General features: G+C 41.6%; 2 protein-coding genes across 2 annotated transcripts in view; one reads left to right on the top strand and one right to left on the bottom strand.

Annotated features, from left to right (window-relative positions):
* The window catches only part of Trappc3l (trafficking protein particle complex subunit 3L), a 56,157-nt gene that overhangs the window by 16,477 nt on the left and 24,698 nt on the right, over positions 1-14,982 (bottom strand). The window lies entirely within an intron of this gene.
* Calhm4 (calcium homeostasis modulator family member 4) overlaps positions 7,503-14,982 on the top strand; it is a 41,919-nt gene continuing 34,439 nt past the window's right edge. The window contains exon 1 of the mRNA XM_045154700.1: positions 7,503-7,886. The gene's annotated coding sequence lies outside the window, so the exon portion shown is untranslated. The remainder of the gene's footprint in view (positions 7,887-14,982) is intronic.

Below are 14,982 nucleotides of genomic sequence, written 5' to 3'. Positions count from 1 at the left end.
CAGGTGATGATAAGTGAGTTCTGTGGGTCATCATAGTAAATAAACATGTGAAGAAGGAACATGAGAAGCTCTCATTTGTATCCACATCAGACAAAATTTATAGATAGCCTGGGAGTCTACATCTAAAGTCGAGGGGGAAAAAATTATGGGAATGAGCTCCTAACTTGCTAGGGATCTGAACTTCATTTGGCTAATGTCAGAAATGAATTCCACAATGTGGGAGAAATTTGACAATGTGAGAGGAAAAAAAAAACCCACACCTTTGGAAGCCAGGAGTATTTGGTGTGGAGTGTAGGTACAGAAGGGACCAAACATTGTATTTCAGATTTCAGAGGTACTCCACTATTGGGGGTGGAAGGGAGGAGAGAGAGAATAGGAATTAGAGATGAAAAACACTGGTTTCAGAATAAAGAGACAATTTAGCCAAACAAACAGCAGAGGAGCTCATCCACCTGCTCCATAACAAGTCACCCCTCGGTAAGTCAGATCCTCTTCCCAACTCCTGGTCCTGATCCTGGGGAACAGCATTTTACTCTGGAGGAAATCAAGTTCAAGAAACCGTATATATCCTATGAACAGTCTTGGAGAAACTTGGTGTAGATATGAGCAAATTGCCATCTGTTTGTTGGTGTTCAGAGAGAGCAGGTAAGTGGAAAGACCAGCTGGTTTGGGAGGAGGAAACTTGTGATGCGTGGGCAGTTTGTTGTTTCAGGTTGGGATCCCTAGAAATAACATCTACTACAGGGAGCTGTGTGCAAGAGATTATCTGCAAGGAATGGGCTCAGGAAAAACCTGGTCGCAGGATAGAAACAAAAAAGAGTGAAGTTTCAGGTGAATTCTCAGCCCTATCAATGCCACAGGAAATTCTGGGCCATCAGTTAGTTTTGCACTACCCTAAGGGGAACTTTGGGGTTTCAGATGTAGCTGTGAATTGTCCAGGTCAGGAGAGGACATTCCACAGATAACTCTAGATGACAAGTGGCCAGTGGTCCAAAAGGAACCTTCTAGAAAAGATTTCAAAACAGCAACTATAGGATCAGCAATCCTGAAGTTAGACATCTGGAGAAGGTGCCAGAAGATTACAAGGAATGTCTGCAATGACAGGTTAGTTTTAGATCCAGGAGCGAAGTATGTAGAAAACACCCCCGGTTTCACTCAAGACCAGTTGACTTCTTTTTCAAACTTCTAATTTCCCTGAAGCCAAAGAACGACAAATGTGAGCAGGTTGTCATCTCCTCCTACTACTTATCTGTTACATAAAAAGTAAAAGAAATAGAATGTTCTTTGAAAGAATTTGAAGCCTTCCCATATGTGATGGTTAATGTCTGGTTGCCAACTTGACAGACTCTAGAAACATCATGGGGAAAAAAAAATCTCTGGGAATGTCTGTGACAGTTTTTCTAGATTAGGTTAATTATGTTTGGAAGACCCACTCTAACTGTGGGTAGCATGGTCCTGTGAGCTTGGGTCCTGATCTGAATAAAAATGAGAAAGTAGAGCTGGCGAGATGGCTTAACGGTCAAGGCGCATGCCTGAGAAGCCTAAGGACTTATGTTCACTTCTCCAGATCCAACATTAGCCAGATGCACAAAGGTGAGGCAAGCACAAGGTCATACATGTCCACTAGGTGGCTCAAGTGTCTAGGGTTCAAGTTCAGTGGCTGAGGCCCTGGTGTGACAATTCTCTCTCTCTCTTTCTCTACCTAAAATTTTTTTAAAAATGAAAAAACTGAGGAAAAAATGAGAAAGTAACCTGTGCAGTGTCATCCATCATTCTATGCTTCCGGATCATGGACACAATGTGATCAGCTCTGCTTCATGCACCAGCTATCACACTTTCCTTACCACGTTGACCATAACCTCAAACAGTAAGCAGAAATAAACCTTTCCATTCTTAAGCTGTTTCTTATCAGGTATTTGATCACAGCAACATGAAAGGTAGCTAATATATCATATGAAGGATGTATATAAGAAGAGTTCAGTGAGGGCTGGAAGGATGGTTTAGCCATTAAGGCGTTTGCCTGCAAAGCCAAAGGACCTAGGTTCGATTCCCCAGAACCCACCTTAGCCAGATACACAAGGGGGCACACACCTCTGGAGTTTGTTTGCAGTGGCTAGATGCCCTAGCACACCCATTCTCATTCTCTCTCTTTCTCTCCCTCTTTCTCTGTCAAAAAAACCAAATAAATAAAAATAAAATATTTTAAAGTTAAAAAAAGAAGAGTTCAATGACATTTAATAACTATTTTGTCACATATCCCATTATTATTATTATTAGTTTTGGTTTTTCGAGGTAGGGTCTCACACTAGTCCAGGCTGACCTGGAATTCACTCTGTCATCTCAGGGTGGCCTTGAACTCACAGCGACCCTCCTACCTCTGCCTCCTGATGTGGGATTAAAGGCATGCGCCACCATGCCTGGTGCATATCCCATTATTAAATGTGCTTTTTTGTTCAGATTAATTAATAAATTTAGTAGTTTTATGACATATTCAGTTTATTAAACTCAGTTAGAAATGGAAAGAAGGTATTTAGCAAAGATTATGAAAATAAAGCCTGGTAGATAAATCATTAAATAATTCTACATATTATATCTTTATTTTGCATATATTGCAAAATATATAACTTCAAATTTTTTTAAATTTTTATTTATTTTATTGAGAGCAACAGACACAGAGAGAAAGACAGATAGAGGAAGAGAGAGAGAATGGGCACGCCAGGGCTTCCAGCCTCTGCAAACGAACTCCAGATGCGTGCACCCCCTTGTGCATCTGGCTAACGTGGGACCTGGGGAACTGAGCCTCGAACTGGGGTCCTTAGGCTTCACAGGCAAGCACTTAACCGCTAAGCCATCTCTCCAGCCCAACTTCAAAATTTTTTAATGTTTTGTTTATTTTATTTATTTATTTGAGAGTGACTAACAAGACAGAGAAAGAGGGAGAGAAGAGAGAGAGAGAGAGAGAGAATGGGCTAGCCAGGGCCTCCAGCTACTGCAAATGAACTCCAGATGCATGTACCACCTTGTACATCTGGTTTTCATGGGTCCTGGGGAATCAAGCCTCGAACTGGGATCCTTAGGCTTCACAAGAAAGTGCTTGACCACTAACCCATGTCTCCAGCCCCCTAAAAGTGTTTTTAAAACATACATGATTTTCCACTTATAATATTTGAAGCTTCAGTTAACTGTATGCATCTAATAGGAAAATGGTGACGGTATTGATTTCAAACATGGTGCCATATTTCAAAGGCTGCTGATCCTGTAATTTACTACAAAAACTAAAAATCCAGAAGTCATCAGGAAACATGAAACTTCTACCTCTTCTCACATGGTGCATTTCAGGTATTTCAACAAACTTTTGTTAGCTTTCTGTCACGATAACACATTAAATAAATGTTAAATCAACTTTCATAGTCTTGGCTCACAAGTTTGGAGATTTCAGTCTGTGATAGACTGGTCCCGTTGCTTGGGGTCTAAGGCAAGGCAGCAGACGATGGTGGAAGCACGTGCCAGAACACAGCCACTTACTTCATGGCAGGAAGCCAGAGACATGAAGAGAAAGGCCCTGCGGTTCCCTTTTAGGGCATGCCCCCTGAATGACCTAAAGACCTCCCCCGATGCTCCACCTCTCACCACCACCTCCCAGTAGTGCCAAACTAGAGGCTGAGTCTTTTTTTGTAATGTTCATTGTAACTTATTCAAGGACAAAAACTAGTACCAATCCAAATGTCCAGCAACAGAATGGATAGCAGAATATTACTCAGCAATTAAAACAGAGCTACTATAAACGTATCAGTGTGCCTGGATTTCAAGTTATTATACTGACTGGAAAAAGCCAGACATAATAAGACACTCATTACTGGACATCGTCTACATAAAATCCCAGAAAGAAAGTAACAGGCAATGAACATCAGAAAGAAAACAACAGGTAATAAACCTCAGAGAGTGGCCACCAGGAGATAGGACAGGGGACTGATGGGTAATGGAAATAGTCTGTGTATGGTTTGAAGTGGTGACAATGTGACTACAGTTGTCAAAACTTACTTGTCTACTTAGGTTTTTACTTTTTAAATATTTTATTGATTTATTTATTTGAGAGATAAAGAGGCAGAGAGAGAGAATGGGCATGCCAGGGCCTCTAGCCACTGCAAACTAACTCCAGACACATATGCCACCTTGTATATCTGGCTTTACGTGGATACTGGGGAATCAAACCCCAGTCCTTTGGCTTTGCCAGCAAGTGCCTTAACTGCTAAGCCAGCGTAAGCTTTTTATTGTTTTTTAAAAAATTAATATTCTTTTTTGATATTAAGAACATAATTTGTATGGATATATCACGTGTTACTACCATCTTACCCCTCCTCCCTGCCCCCATTCTGCAGGGGCCCTTCTCAGTGGGGTTGCTGGGATTCCCCACGGGTTGTGGGTTATGTGCTGTGAGAACAGCAGTCAGTTATTAGGGGGAGGCTAGAAGCCAAGTCTTTAATGGATCTTAGAGAGATGTCTCAGATCCAAACTACAGTATGACAGTATTATTCTACTTAGATATTGGTGTTTCTGACTTCCTTAAAATAACTTTATTAATTTTCCAATTTTGCCTCTCTGTTGTATAAACCAGAGACGATTTAGTTTCTTTTTGTGAGTAGTATTTAGATGTGTTTCCTTCCATGTCTCAAAATCATCAAGAAGCATTAAGAGCTCAGTGTGACCCCCTGGATCAGAAGCTTCTGTGATCAGCAGGACAGGCTAAAGCTTCCAAACTTGCCAACAGTTCTCAATATTGCTTCCATTCCACCTCCATGTGGGGCTTTGAAAATCTCAGCACCTGACCCACTGATAACATTTTTCTGACTTGAATCCGGACCTTGGAATTGTGCAACCTATTCCTTGACCTCTTGCAATGCTCAACAATCTGCTAAAACCAGCCACTGTGTACACGTCCAATCACCCTAAGACCATCTATCTGTCAAGATGCTTAAGCTAGCCAACTGCAGAGAAAGACAGAGAAGAGGAGCAGGATCCTAACGACCACAGTTTGCTCCAGTAATTCTAGCTCAGGTGGCAAGCACATGAGTCCAGAGGCCATTTTGAAAGTGTAGCCCTATTATGCAGGACATGTAGCAGAAGCAAGTAGCTGGAACAAAAAGATCTGGGCCTGAGACCCTCATCAAACCACTGTAGCCATTCCTGGACATTCCCAGCCATGCCCAGCTGAGGACACAGGCTTTGTAGAACATTCCCACCATGACCTGTTCAAATCCCTGACCCAGGAGAATTATGAGTGTAAGTAAATAGTTAACTATGTTAAGCCACTGAATATGGGGACCATCTAAAGTTTAACAATGTGAACACATACAAAAATTGAGAATTTATCAGCAGAGGAAAATAAGAGGCAAATTGTAGTTATACATAGACTTATACGAAGATTCTCCATGTGCATATTCTTTCACTAATGTTTTCTTTTGGTTCCGACTGGCAGTATATACTGTATAGCACAATTTAATACATGCTGACTCAATGCCTTTCCAGAATAGCTACACCAAAACCTGGGATGCATTGTTAATTTTTTTTGGCTAAATTTTGTTAGAGAAGAACAGTGCTGTGGGTTTAATTCCATTTAAAGTAGACATTTAGGGCTGGAGAGATGGCTTGGCAGTGAAGGCACTTGCCAGCAAAGCCAAAGGACCCAGGCTTGATTTCCTAGTACTCAAGTAAAGCCAGATGCACAAGGTAGCTCATGTGTCTGGAGTTCATTTGTAGTGGCTAGAGGCCCTGGCATGCCAATCCCCCCCTCCCCCCCCCCCCCGCCTCTTTCTTTCTCTTTCTCAGTTAAATAAATATTTTGAAGCAGACATGTAATTGGGAAGAGTAACACATGAAGCTATCATTATTACCTGGGACAAAAATAGAAGAGTGGAATGTTACAGAAGAAATTGGTTTTGAGTAAGCTGGAAATAAATTGGTCTTCAAGTCTTGCTTCTCAGCATGCATTCAGCTTTAGCCTTATGCTGGAGCTCTTTAGAAATGCACAGAGAGACTTCATTCCAGACCTGCTGAATCAAGTCTCCACTTTAACCAAATCTCAGTTGATTCCTGTGCAACTTCAGGGAAGCCCTGGGGCAGTGGTTCACTTGTTAAAATATTTTGGAGAGTTGAACGAAGTGTAAATTGCTGAATTCCACCTTCATTGTCCTTGATTCAACAGGTCTGGAGAGAAACAAGAAAATCTGTACTTCTAGCAAGTTTTCAGGTAACACTGATATCATGGTCCAGTGACTACATTTTGAGAATGCTAGCTCTGAAGCATGGAGCAGGCCATTCTGGGAAAGGCAAGCTAGAAGAAATGGAGAATTTTGGACTCTGCCCCAGATTTACTAAATCAGAAACCAGACATCTTTGTTAGGTTAATCAACGTTTAAAAACTAGTGGTGAGGGAGGAGAGGTTTTTTTCTTATTTGTTCGAGTTTTTAGGAGACTTTAGTGATATTTTTAAAAACATTTATTTAAAAATATTTATTCATTTACTTGGGAGGAGAAGAGAGAGAGAGAGAGAGAGAGAAAGAATGGGCACCTGCCAGGGCCTCTTGCCAATGCAAACAAACTCCAGACGCATGTTCCATTTTGTGCATCTGACCTTACATAGTACTTTAGTACTGAACCCAGGCTGGCAGGCTTTAAAGCTAACACCTTTAACTGCTGAGCCATACTTTCAGACTCCTCTGGGAATACTTTAAACCTTATCTCACTAGCTTTGCAAGTTTCTTATAATATTTATTTGTGGTATTATTTTTGTTGCTATTGTCAATGGTTTCTTTTTCCATTGTATCTTGTAACTGTTTCTTGAGTATATGAACTCTGTTATTTTATGCATATCAGTTTTATTGTATGCCTTTCTACTGAGCCTTTTGTTTATAGAGCTTTTTAGTGCTAAATTGTGGGAGTCAGACTTTATATGATATGAAGCCATTTATCAGAAGTAGCATCCCTAAAGATGGCAACCACATATGAGATGTCTTGTGATCAAGGGAAGAGTAGGTTACACAGTACCACTTGTGAAGTACTGTTTTCTAAGCAAATCAGACTGAAGCTAATCAAGTACTCAGGGATAGCTACTGGCTTATAGGAAACGCGAGCAAGACAAAGTACCATAACCAATACTACAAAGAAGCAACCAGGTAAGTCTAGATTTAGAACATCCTGTTTTACAAGTATAGTTTTGACCTGAAATGTCTTCCAAAAAACCCAGTGTAGTGTAGCACATTCCTCTGAATTGGAGTATTTTCTCCTGAAGAAAAGAAGGAGCCTCTGAAGATGCAGGAAGTCAATCTGAGAGACCTGGAACTTAAAAGGTCACATGACCATTCCTCAAGGTTACAGGAAACATTCCTTCCTGGGGGAGGCAGAAAGTTCCTGAGACTCCGGAAACCAACAAGTTTGGGATAAGGTTGCAGGACTCTGCCTGAGACTATACAAAGGGAAAACACCGCCTGGGGAGAAAGGCTGCAATGTGCTCCTGACTGTGACCAGCGGGGCTGCCTGCAGGTTGGGTAGTGTGCTCCGCAGGGGAAGCTAGCATGAGTCCTCCTCACCTATGCTGTGGTGGGCTTTTCAGTGATGCAGCTGCCTTTAAGTTAAGCAGTGATGGGGAGGGTATCATCTAGGATGGGATGGGACTTCTCCATGGTGTGGCTTCTTTGGGGTCTCCATGCTCTATAAGTAACCTCTTGCCCTGAGGCTGAGGAAAGCGCATCTGTGGATGTAATCCCAACATCCGAGCTCCATCTAAGTGACTACGGGAAGGTCATCAACCAGGATGGGACAGACGTCTGATGGTGTACGGCTGCCTTTGCTCATCCGTTGCTCCTGTAAGCCACCCCTCATGCTGCACTGTAAGTAACCCCAATAAACTCGCTGGTTCACCAAAGATAGATTATACCAAAACCTGTTTTGTTGCTGTTGGAATTTCATTAATTTAATTTTAAAAACTAAGTTAATCTCATAGTGTTGTTCCTTGTTTTACCTAAATCTTAAAACAAGCATATTGGAAGGAAGTATTTCTGTTTCCATTTTTATACAACGCATTAAAGGTTAACATGATTTAGCCACTTTTAGGTTACATAATCTAAATATAGACCCAAATTTGCTTGGCTCCTAGCTTCCATCACACAAATGTTGCTGTTCTTCTTGAATGTTGTGTTAACCTTTAAAAGTATGATTTCTCATTTGTAAGATGGTAATATTGAGTTAGTGTATCTCAAAGTTCTAGACAATTCTTTCATTGTGAATCTTACAGCCAGGAGTGCATGAATTTTCAGTGCATTGGTTTTGTGGTCTTCTCCTGGGATGAGGTGTCTATATCTAATGGGCTTAACCTCTGTCTGGGGCACAGCAATCATTCACATCCAAAACAGTGTATCCACCTTGGGTGTCATGATACTTGGGATCCCTGCACTCAGGTTAGGCGTCTACTAACATCCAAAAGAATGGTAATTGATAAGGAAACAATTTATAGTGGTGGGACATTCATAAAAGATTTAGAATACTCCACAGTTTTACTGTACTTCAGAGCCCATTTTCATGTCTGTCAGGCAAGGTCTCTTTTTAGAATTTCAGATCGCCTAACCCTGTAGGTATACTCCTATCAGAAACCATTACAAATTGCAAGATAATGTAAACTGTAATGAAAACAGATTAAAATGGAGCAATGAGCTAATTTGCCCAATCATTTCCGCTACATGGTTTCAAGGACTAGGACAAAGTAAAATAAGATACTGAAGGACTTTGCTGAAGAACAAAACCTCAAAATGTATTCCTTGGGATAATATATAACATAGAAAATGCTGATGGGTTGCATTGCAAATGTATTTTATTCCTTCATTTTAACATAGAGGGGTGTGTTTCTGCAAATAAAAAGAGGGCTGATTATTCTAACAGAACAAGATTATTTCTCCCAGAGGTTTTGCTGGAATTTTCATCATGGAAGAAAACATAAGGGACAGTAATCAGTTTCACAGAAGTAGCCTTCCTTCAATGCCAGGCTGACTGATTGGGTTTCACTGATCCTACACGTGAAGGATGGCTAAAAATGTGTCTTATCAATTGATGCTTGATCATTTTCCATCTTCTTTAGACAGAATGTATGTAAAACATTCATTATTCCTTCCCCTTTCCCAAGAGATAAGCCGTTGACTTAACCCCAGGTGAATGGAACTTTGTTCCCACCCATCTTCAACTGTTGTGTGTATCACTGGAATGTCTTCCCTTTTTATTTCAGTGCATTTTATTCTATTTGAAGTGCTTCTTGGAAATAAAGTGTGAGGGTAACAATGGAAGAATTTTGATGTGAGGTCTGGAGGTGTGGAGTCCCTTATCCTCCCCCTCACTTCTACAACAATCACTCCAGAGCTACATGGAACTCCCGGATAGCGTGTAAGAAATTCTAATGCCTTTGTCTTGCCCCAGAGACCATGATTTAATTGTCCAGAAGTAAGCCTTGGGCATCAGTACTTTTGGGGACACTCCGGGGATTGGATAAAGCAGCTGAGATCGATGACTACTTCCCTGAAGGGTCATTGAGAGGTCAGGGCAAGTCTGGACAACATTTTATTTCTGACATCACCTATAAATCACTTCAAGCCAGGATACCCAGAATGGGATTGGACTTCCTGATGTGTCTCTTAATCATTGGCCCAGAAAGATCTTTAGGGTTTTGTTTCCCAGAATATTTGCTCCCTTGTTTATATCTCCTGATAAGGAATTTCATTATTAAAAACAACAACAAAACTACGACAATGAAAAGCTTCCAGAGCTAGTACTGTCTTCCACCCAAATGCATACATAGGCTTGCTTTGAAGAAGTTAGGTATGTGCTATGCCAAAGTGGGTCACTCTGGCTGGCACATTGTAAAGCAGCAAAGACAAGAGTCAGAGTGACTTTCATGCGCTTTCTTTTCTTTTTTATATATTTTATTTTCATTTATTTATTTGAGAGAGAGAGAGAGAGAGAAAGATGCAGTGAGTGACGGGTGGGCACATGAGGGCCTCTAGCTACTGCAAACAACTCCACACACATGAACCACCATGTGCTTATGTGGATACTGGGGAATCGAACCTGAGTCCTCAGGTTTTGCAGGCAAGTGCCTCAACCACTAAGCCATCTCTCTAGCCCTCATGTGCTTTCTTAAAACAGTAAATAGGATTGTCATGTGAAAGATGCTGTCTCCATGGTAGAAGGAAAAACAGTATTCTTTTCATGTAGAATGGGAAATTGAGGCTGAGAACAGTATATAGACTTTATTAAGGTAATTCATACCTCCCAGCCTCCTTGCATAATTTACTTTTTTAAAGCATATTATTATTTGTCCAGTTTGTATGTAAGTGTTCAATTCTTTGGGTTCCCATTACTCTCTGAAGGCTCACCTACTATACACTTGGATTAAGTAAATTTATATGATTTTCTAATTGTAGCAATTTAATCCTTAGGCCCAATGTACAAAAAGCAGGCAACAAACAGAAAAATCTAAGGTGGTAGAGGTGAAATGTTGCCTTCCTTACAGCTTTATATCATTTTCTCAAGAGTTTGATCCAGAGATGTTAAACAATAAAACAAAAACTGGCACCTGGCAGTTCAGTGCGTGAGGATGCACTCAAAAAAAAAAAAAAAAAAAATGCCAGGCATGGCTAAGTAAGCCTGTAACCCCGGTGGTGAGTCAAGGAGGAGACAGGAGAATTGCTGAGGCCTGCTGGTTAGCTAGCCTGGCTGAAAATGGCAGCTCCAGGTTCAGTCACTGAGCATATAGATCACACACACACACACACACACAGAGAGAGAGAGAGAGAGAGAGAGATAAAAATAATCAAGTTACGAATCTCCAATGCAAAGTGAGGGCAACCTAGTTTTCACAAGCTGAGATGGAAAACTCCAAAGGTCTTTCCTGGAACAGTGTCAAAGAAATGCCTGGATGAAATCTGACTTCCAGCAAGACCTGATCCCACACAGAAAGACAAGGCAGACAGTCCTCAGAGAGAAGTAGCACCCTGGGCTGGTTTAGGGAGTTGGAACGCTCACTGACAATCCTTAACAGCTACTTCTCTGTGACTAAAGGGGAAATAATATTACCCCAGTTTAAGGATAATTTCCCCTCAGGTGCCTTTCTTTTATATTTGAACTCTACCCTGAGCATCTTATGTGATTTCTGGATTTGCTGATTCTGAGTTCCGCAAAATCCACAGTTCTGGGCTGGGGAGCTGGCTCAGTAATTAAAAGTGCTTGCTTGCAAAAACCTACCAGCATGCATTTAGCACTCCAGTACCCCTGTAAAGCCAAATGCCCAAAGTGGCAGATGTGTCTGGAGTTCATTTGCAGCCCTGGTATTCTTTTTCTCTCTCTCCCCCAAATAAGTAAAAAATTAAAAAAAAAATAGTCCTTGTGGCTGTAACTACATGCTTTTTACACGAGAAAATTTCTTGTTTTTCCCTCTTCTACCCCTGTCTGAGGCATAAAGCAGAGAGATCAAGTGTGTGTGTCGGTGGGGAGGGGAAGGAGTCATATAAGGCACCACATTTCTTATGTAGTGAGGAGAACCAGACTCAAGTGGTTATACATTTTTAAAAGGTTCTTCTTTTTAATAAACAACCTGTCTGTCATATTTTTAGGCCCAAATAGTAAAAATTCTCAAAATATTTTATGAGTTGGTTTTACTGTTAATAATTTTTTTAACCTTGAAATTTTTATGACCACAAAAAATTACTCCTTTTTAAAAATTTATTTCTACTCCTTTCTTGTCTGCTCAAAAATATCAAGAAGGAAAATGGCCTGACATTCAGCTAACTCTGATGCCAGCCTTCTCTGGAATGCTGTATAATGCTGGGCTGTGACTTCTGTGGAATTCAATTCCTATTTACCACGGGCTCCCACTTATTTTTGTGTATGTTAGAAAACGTGGAGTAAAGGAGAGCGATTCAATAATTTCTACATTAGGTTGTGAGTTAGCATTTGAAAACTTGCAATGACAAAAGAAAGATTTTTCATTTAGGCTTGATCTGATCAGCATTATTTTTTTTCAGTGGAAGAACTTAAGGGTCCAGTGTCGAGAAGGGGCCGTGAACGCGCTTCATCCCCGGGCTTCCTGTGGGATACCACACTGAGACCTGCTCTCTTTGGGCTGCGCCTCACTTTCCACCCAGTGTGTGGTGAGACTGTGTTCTCCATGTCTGTCCAGAATCTATCTATTAACAAATGGACTTTACACTTTGTCAGAACTTGGAACTGTGATCCAACCACCCCTCCCAATTACCACAGTCCACCATTTTCCTGGAATGGCCTAGCCCACCTGTCTGATTATCACTTCCTTGAAGTGGCCCAGGCCCTGAGGCAGAGCAGACCATCCTGCAACTACAAATTAATGACTCCCACCGCCCTCCATGCATCACACAGTCTGCAAGGGAGGTGGCTGCTTAAACCATCTGGTCAGAGCCCTGCTCAGGATAGCCCAAATAAAGTCTGCTGTTGAGCCAGACCTTCCCTCTCATTTCTTCTTTCCCTGTTTTTTTTTTTTTTGTTGTTGTTGTTGTTTTTACTTTTTCTAAAAAATGGTGCTAAAACTTGGGCAGGTGCTCAGGGTAGGGGCTTACTTGCAACCCAGGGAGCAATGGGCAGCTCATACTGGGCTACCTCCTGGATCCTGGGGTATCCTTAATCTCCACCCTGGGTCCTCTGTAAGAATTGCAACTCCCCTGGGCAGGACTGCGAGGCCAAGGCTGAAATGACTGTTCATGGGCTCTGAAAATTCCCAAGTGGATGGAGTCTCCCATAGCCCAGAGGAATAATTTGCCTGCTTAAAGGCTTCTACTCCCTGCTTCCAGCGCCAGCCATAGAGAGGACATTCACTCTACCCACTGGATTATCCATCGCCAGCTTATCTTTAGCCCAAGGAACCGGTTAATCAGCCCCTGTCGCTTTAAGATACCCAGGAGAGACAAACTCATCTCCCTTGTCTTGTCTTGTGCTCAGAAGCAGCCCTAAGGGCCTCAGGCCAGAAAGCCATTTATTTTGGTCCTTCATTGTAAAACCATAGATGGAGGTGCCCCCAAACTGTCTACTTTCCTAGGAACCACCCCTCCATCCTTTTTTTCTCCCTTAACTTTTTTAAAATCAGTTATTAGTTTTTTATTAGTTACATCCTCAGTGTGTAAACAGCACATGTTGGTACCATCCTTACCCTCATCCTTGCCCCCTCCAGCAGGGGTCCATGGGGATTGTGGGTCATGCATTTTGGGGGTAGTAATCAGTTCTAGGGAAGAGACAATATCTCTGTGCGTAATGGCTCTAACATTCTTTCCATCCCCTGTTCCGCAAATTTCCCTGAGCCATGTTGGGTTGTTTTAGGTCTCCCTTGACTTTTGCTGGGGCTTTTCTTAGAGGCAATACCAGCTCCATAATCAGTTGACTGGGACCAAGTCCCTCCAAGTGGGATCTTGGACCCCATTGCTCTCTTCCTGATTCATTTCTAGAGCTTAGAGCCATCCCTTCCCAGACATTCCTCTACTGGGTAGAGGTTTGCGACCTCCTGCCCCAAATCTGTTCCAGACCCTGGGCCAAAAAGGAGATGTCAAGTCCAAATGCCTCATTTCTTTCTTTCTTTCTTTCTTTCTTTCTTTCTTTCTTTCTTTCTTTCTTTCTTTCTTTCTTTCTTTCTTTCTTTCTGTTTGTTTGTAATAGAGTCTGGCCACAATATAAATTGGACAGGAATGCCCACTAGGCCTGAAAATGGCATCTTCAAATTCCAAATTTTCAAAGATTTTGATAACTTCAACAACTAGAACGGCTAATGCCCCATATTCAGACATTCTCCTGCCTTTGATCTCTTTCCTGTCAGTTCTGCTCTCCAGCCTAGATCCTCCTGGAAACACAGATCTCATTACACCCCATTAAAACTCACTTCTCTCCCTTTTTCCTCTTACTCTCAGGCATGAAGGAATCAATAATGGCCATTTCTGGAACACCCAAATCTGGTTGCTGCAGCCCAGGGAGTTTTAGGTGAGGCATCATTCAATAACTTGACTTCCTAGAGCACAACTAGAACTTTGATTTCATTTCATAGCCCCTGGGGGTCCTCATTTTGCTAATCTTCCCATTGAGGGAGACTCACACCTGCAGGTGCTGATCAAAAGACAACCCCACCTCTCCAAATGGCCTGGATAATAGGAGATGTGCCTTTTAGACACCCTTTTGTCTCACAGACAAAGTTAGTCTCAGTCTCTATCTAAGACTCCAAAATGGGCATAACTTCCAGTTGGCCTCATTGCTACCACTGGGGCTGAGGCTTCAGACCCCTCTCCTCACCCCTTCTCTTCCTTAGTGAAGCCTGTAGCACTGAAGTCGTTTCCTCACCCCTCCTCCTCTGCCTCAGCTCTTACAGACCTCCTTAAGCCCCCACTCTCACTCATGTCTCAATGACAGTCTTTTTTCCTAACATTTGGTACCACATGGTCAGATAGAACTCTCTTCTCCACTGTGTGGGCCTCCACTGTGTGGCCACATAAATTGCTGTGTCCCAAGGCATATAGGCCAATCCATCAGGTTGGAGTCTTTTCAAGGAAGAAGGAAAAAGAACGTGTCAATTTTCAATTCAAATTATAAGCAACTATTAGTTAAGATATAACAAATTGGAAAGGAAGAGGTCAAATTATCATTATTTGCAGATGATATGATTCTATACATAAAAAAACCCTAAAGACTACCAGCAAACTATTAGAGCTGATAAACACTTGTAGCAGGATACAAACAAAAAATAAAAACAAAGAAACCAGTAGCTAAAGACATCCCATGTTCTTGGATTGGAAGAACCGATATTGTGAGAATGTCAATCTCACCAAAAGTAATCTATGCATTTAATGTAATCCCCATTAAAATTCCAATGGTAGGCTGGAGAAATGGCTTAGTGGTTAAGGCATTTGCTGGCAAAGCCAAAAGACCTAGGTTGGA

Source organism: Jaculus jaculus, chromosome 7, assembly GCF_020740685.1.
Source record: "Jaculus jaculus isolate mJacJac1 chromosome 7, mJacJac1.mat.Y.cur, whole genome shotgun sequence".
Taxonomy (NCBI): domain Eukaryota; kingdom Metazoa; phylum Chordata; class Mammalia; order Rodentia; family Dipodidae; genus Jaculus; species Jaculus jaculus.
This window is presented reverse-complemented; position numbering and strand designations above follow the sequence as displayed.